This window comes from Macadamia integrifolia, unplaced genomic scaffold (genome assembly GCF_013358625.1).
Source record: "Macadamia integrifolia cultivar HAES 741 unplaced genomic scaffold, SCU_Mint_v3 scaffold362, whole genome shotgun sequence".
In the NCBI taxonomy this organism is placed as follows: domain Eukaryota; kingdom Viridiplantae; phylum Streptophyta; class Magnoliopsida; order Proteales; family Proteaceae; genus Macadamia; species Macadamia integrifolia.
This window is the reverse complement of record NW_024869661.1, coordinates 260,001-266,577: the sequence shown is the minus strand read 5'-3', so window position 1 is coordinate 266,577 and position 6,577 is coordinate 260,001.

The window sequence follows — 6,577 nt, the reverse complement described above, 5'->3', positions numbered from 1 at the left end:
CCAAGGAGAAATGAGCGAATGCAACTTTGTTGGCTGGATATGTATGACATTGGCAAATATCTAACATTTGTGGCATTTCCTGACAAAGTCCACACAATCTGCTTCCATTGTGTTCCAATACTATCCCAGCTTGAGGATGTTCTTAGCTAGTATCTTGGCATTCATATGGGGTCAACAGAGTCCTTGATGAATTTCCTCTATGATGGTTGTAGCTTGTTCTTCATTAACACATAGCAACTGTAATCCATTATGGGATCTTTTGTACAACAAGTCTTCTTGAAGGATAAATTGAGTTGCAGATCTTCTCAGAAATTTCTTTTCCCTTTCTGTGGCTTTAACTGGGTACTTCCTTTCCCTGATAAATCCACTATGTGAGCAAACCAAGACCGACCATCCACAGTGAGAGAGTTCACCGAATTCTGATAAATGGGTCTACTTCTTTATTCTACTAAGAATGGTCGGACCCTAGCCATAGGGTTACATTCTACTATGGATGCCAAGGTTGCAAGGGCATCAGCAAACCTATTGTTATCTCTTTGGAAGTAATCGAACAAGATCTTCTCAAAGTGTTCAATCGCTTCTTTCAGATGTTCTTGGTACGGCTTCAGCTTTTCATCTCTGGTTTTTCACTTTTCTTGTATCTAACAAATGACAATAGATGAATCTCCGTACACTTTAATCCTTTTCACTCCAATATTCAGGGCCATTTCTAGTCCCAATGCATAAGCTTCATATTCAGCAATATTTTTGGTACAGAGGAAGTCGAGGCGGAATGACAAAGGCAAGTAAAGGCCATCAACAGTGACAAGCAATATTCCCACACCACACCCCTTTTTATTAGTTGCTCCATCAAAGAACGACTACCATTTATTAGTTGTAACTTCTTCCTTTATTGCTATGATTTCTTCATCGGGAAAGGCATCATCTAGGGCTTTTCCATCTTCTGTGGGGTGGGCAGCCAAATGATTAGCTATAGCTTGGCCCTTGATAGATTTCTGAGTAACATAGGTGATGTCAAACTCTAATAGCAGAAGTAGCCACTGAGCCATCCTTCCTGTTAGGGCTGGTTTCTTAAAGAGGTACTTGATTGGATCCATCCTGGAGATTAGACGTATTGGATAAGCTACATATAGTGTCGCAACCTTTTCGTTGCCTAAATCAGTGCAGCACAAGTTTTTTCCAAAGATGTGTACCACATCTCATACTTCAGGAACTTCTTGCTAAGGTAGTATATGGTAGGCTCTTCCCCCTTTTCAGTCTCTTTTTGGGTTAGCAATGAGCCTATGGAATATTCTCCCACGGATAAGTACAAGAGAAGTGGTTCTGCTTCTACCTGTGGTGTCAATATTGGTGGGTTTATGAGGCATCCTTTGATCTTATCAAAAGCTTGTTGTCATCGGTCATTCCATTCTGTGGGCTAATCCTTCTTCAGTAGCTTGAAAATTGGTTCACAGATTGTAGTCAATTGAGCTATGAATATGTTGATATACTGGATGTGACCCAAAAATCCTCATATTTGCTTCTTAGTCTAAGGTGTGGGCATCTCTTGAATTGCCTTGATCTTGATAGGGTACCTTTTTCACTCACTATGAACCCTAACAAATTTTCTGCTGTTGCCCTAAATACACACTTCTGAGGGTTCAACTTCAACTAATACTTCTTGATCCTTTCAAAGAATCGCCTTAGTGTAGGAATATGCCCCCTGCCTATCTTTTGACTTTACTGTAATGTCATTGACTTAGACTTCCACATCTTTGTTCATCATGTCATGTAATATGGCCATAGCTGCTCTCTGATAAGTTGCCCCGGTCTTCTTTAGCCCAAAAGGCATCACCGTGTAATAATAGGTTCCGAATGGAGTGGTGAAGGCTGTCTTCTAACGGTCTTCTGGGTGCATGCTTATTTGTTTGTATCCTGAGATTCTATCCATAAATGATAATAAGGCATGCCTTACCGTGTTGTCTACCAATACATCAATGTGAGGTAATGGGAAGTCATCTTTAGGGCTTACCTTGTTAAGATCTCGGAAGTTTACGCACATTCGTACCTTGCCATCCTTTTTGGGCACTGGTACTATGTTAGCCAGCCACTGGGAGTACTTCACCACTTGTAGAAACCCTACATTCCACTGCTTTATAACTTCTTCTCTGATCTTCTCACTCCATTCTGGACACATCCTTCCGAGCTTTTGTTTTACCGATTTTTCCCTAGGGTAGGTCGACAATTGATGTTGCACGATATCGGGGTCTATACCAGGCATATCCTCATACGACCAAGCAAAGACTTTGACGAACTCCTTTGGAAGACCAATCATTTGTTCTACTTCTTCAATGTCTAGGGTGGTACCAATTTTTACCTCTGAAAGGCATTGGTCGGTTCCTAAATTAATAACCCGGGTATCCTTATGGATGGGTTGGGATTTCTTTGGTTTTGTCTTATTAACTCTTGATATTTATTAAAATCATCATCAAAAAAAGGAGGCAAGTCATACTTGAAATAAGAAATTTCATTCATGAAAGAAGGAGTAATAGACTCGACATACATTGACTATAGGCTCTCCTCAAGAGGGGAGGCCAACACGGAATCATAAACAGAAGACTCAACAACTAACTCGACTATAGACTTGATGGTTGGTTTGATGCTTTCATTAGTGGTATCCAGTTTGATTGACTCAACAACATGAGTAAACTTGAAATTCTCCCCAATGCTAGTCCAATTTAGGTGCGGTTCGATGGCTCGATGGATGAGGAGATGTGGCAATGGGCCTCCTTCTTCTTCTGAGAAAGTTGCTGCTATTTCTTTAATGGTGCAATGGTTCTTTTGGATAGGTGCCAACTCATCTCCTTCCATGTGAATTATGAGTTTCGGCTGAATAGAATATGTAGGGTCAATCATCGGGTCATCTTCACCGATGGCAAATACTAAATATCCTCTCGGATCTCTTGGAGAATAGTATCCAGACTCATCATCATCATCATCATCATTGTGCCAAAGACCCTGGTAGTCATCCCAATTTGGGTACTCATCATCACCTTAAGAATTAGAGTCATCTCCAACCTTCTCATTTTTGCTCTCGTTCTTGTCATCATCCTCTGTGTCACTCCCTATGTGGATTAGGGAGGCATGCTCTTTGATTTGTTCTCCCACTGACAATGCTACCATTGCTCTGAGGAGGTCATCCGTGACTTCTTCAATCATCTCTGGGTTATCCTCTAAGATATAGTGGGCTGAATTAGAGAAGTGGGATCACCATCCTGGCCTTCAGCTAAAGCATTCACTGATCCTATTGATGAGGTCATCTTTAGGGCATCTGGTAGTGCAAGCATATCCTTCCAATTGTACCTGTCCATCCATCCTTCTTTTTGGTTGTACACTAAACCTTCAGAATGGGATTGGTATGAGGGTGATGAGAGATATGAGGTGGGGTGGTATGAAGGTGATGTGACAGAAGAAATGGGGTATTGTGAGGAAGATAAGGGGGTGATAAGATGATGAGGTTCTTTCTCTTTGATAGTGTGGTGAAGGCTGATGATATGGTGGAGGTTGGTAATATGGTCAAGGTTAAAGGTATGGTAAAGGTTGGTAATATAGTGAAGTTTGGAGGTATGGTGGAGGCTGGTAATATGGTGAAGGTTAGAGGTATGGTGCGATAGCTTCTTCTGTTGATGAGGAAGGATGAATGGCAGATGTTTGATCTTTTGATCCTCCTTCTGATGACTCTTTCCTTTTGGGAGTTCTCATAACTTTTGCCCTTTGACTCATGATTTTCCTGCAGGCATTCATGTGATTCCTCCGAGCTCTGGATATAATGAGTTGAGTGGGATCACTCTCCGTGGCTTCTTCGTCTAGATTGTTCACATAATTAGGGAGTGGATTGATGTTGACATTAGGAGGTTGCTTAATTTTGACTTCAATGGTCCCATTGTCTACCAAATCCTGTATTACATGTAGAAGGCCTATGCACCTTTCAGTGGTGTGCCCCTTATAAGTGTGGTAGGCACAATACTCATGGTCTTTATTCCATGTTGGAGGAGGGTTGCTGATTACTCTTAGAGCCACTGTCCCTAGTAATCCTTGTTTCTTAAGCTTCTCATACAATGCTATCATGGGTATTCCCAAATTAGAAAACTGTCTTCTTGGGCGAGGAGCCTTTTGGGAAGGTGCATCTACTTGTAAATGGTGACGAAGAGGTGATGGGTGAGACTGACTATTGGACCGCACCTACCACATTGGTTTTTATACCCTTCCCCTGTCCAACTCTAGTGTTCTTGCCTGCATCTTAGGAAGATCCTTGATACTAGGCCTCTCTCAGAATTCTATTTTTCACATGTGTGCCAGTGGCTATCAAGGCATCAAAAGTTTACAGATGTTGATAGTAAAGGACATCAGAATAAGGCTTTGATAGGTTTTCAATTAACATTTCTACTTGCTCTGCTTTTGAAGGCCAATCTGCCATCTTGGCAGCCTTATCCCTAAACCTCATCAAGAATGCAATGAATCCTTTTCTAGGCTGTTAGCTTAACGTCTCAAGCTCTTATCGATTCACATCCACTTCGGTATTATATGAGTACTACTTGGTGAAGGCTTTCACCACTGTTGTCCAATTCTAGGCTTGGGATGACTTTAACTGTGTGAGCCACCTTAGTGCTGGTCCTGATAGGGTTAACATGAAGGCTTGCCCCGTCTGGTTGTTCGCAAGTTACCATAACTTGGTGATGCTGAGGAAGACTTTGAGATGAGCCTTGGGGTCTCCTAACCCATCGAATGTGTCAGCCTACCATTTGAACTTCTCGAAAATCCTTACCTCGAAAAAGAAACTCATTTCATCAGAATCCATTGCTTGGCTTTCCGGGCATTTTCTTGCTTGAATCATATTCTCTAACTTCTATAATTGCTCTCTAAGTTTTCTTTCATTGTCCATCTTTGGAGGCTCCATTCGAACATGTGCAGTGAACTCCTCTTCCTCATCTTCAATCACTACCCTGGAAGGAGGGACCCTAGAATAGGCCTCTCGTTGACCATTTGGATGGACCAGTTGGCCTAACTTGCTCTGGTTCTCTTGAGTCAACTCAGGAAGAATTTCCATGATGTCCAGCAAGTCCGTTTTGATCCAACTCTCCTATAGCTTGTGTTGGTTCAGCCCTGGGAGGGTTTTGGAGTGCATGTAATATCTGAGCTATTCCTCTCTTAACTTTGGCCATTTTTGTCAGCAAATTCTCTACAGGATGGACCCATGCTTTCTTGGGTGATTCAGGGTTTTGTGGATCCATGCTAACTAGGCTAAAATCACTCAGTGATAGATAATCTCGGAGAGATGATGGAGGTGATACTAGACTTAAGTGAGTCAACCGACTACCCTGACATGTCCAAATGGACTGCAGAGAATACTTGAGGTGTGGAATTGTGCCTGAACCAAAAAAAGTTTATTTTAGGATTCCTGAATTCCCAACCCCTTGTTCACACATTTACTAAATAACAACCAATGATCCATCCAAAATTAGTTCACTTAATAGTAGGAAGTGGGTAGGGGTCGATGCTCCTAGTCCACTCAATGTCATAAGTGGGAGGTTCATATAAATGGCTTAACCAGAATACTCATATTAATACATTCTTTGCTAATAAAGTCATGCTTTCTTTAATCTTATCCCACTAGGTGACCTTCCTCCTAGTTTCCTCGGGTCTTTCACATAATTCGGCATTTCACGGGGCTTTGACAAAAATTAGCCCAGATCGCGTGTACCAAATCATCCATGTTTCATTTCTATAGAAGAAGGACACCTTTTATCCGAAACCCACTTAGGAGAGCATTTCTTTATGATTAGAATGTATTGTAGGAAAATTCCTTTTCAAGACCATAAACAAATTCTACAGATCAGCTTGTGGCGTTCCTAGCATTCTCCATCTATTTCCTACATGATGTGAGCATGCGGTGGATGCAATAGGACCTACAAGGCTTCCTTGACAGGATCTATATATGCAAGGTACATGATGTTTTTTGATATAACCGTGGGTACGAGATCAAGGGGGTGACTTCCTTTCCCATTACTCGTGACTACACATGAGGTTAAGCAACTGGCCATGGGGTGGTGGAACCGTGAGTGATTGTGTGTAAAAGTGTAATGCGGGAATATCGTTATTAGATCTCAGAACGTCATAAAGTGCACGAACCTCCCCGAGGGTGCTGGCACAATTATGAACATCCTCACCATTTAACAATACCCCACACCCTTGTACAAGAAGCAGCTACCATTTGCTGTCGGAGTACTCTCCATAACATGCACTAACCTCCCCTAGGGTGTAGGCATGATAGGGAGTTGATGAGCACATTTATGTGTGAAATCTAGGGTAGTAAAACATACATTTTACATATTTAGAATGGAGCTACCTTGGGTTTTACTCTCTTTTTGCAGGTTTTATATTTTCAAGGCCTTAAGGACTATCGGGAGCCATATCTTCAATTTTACACGTAAAGAGGTCCTATTTCTTTCCATGGTTGCGAAGAGGACGAAATTCTGAGCAAGATGGACGTGTTCAATTAAAAGTACACATTCGTTTGGTCACCCGTACAAATGATTAT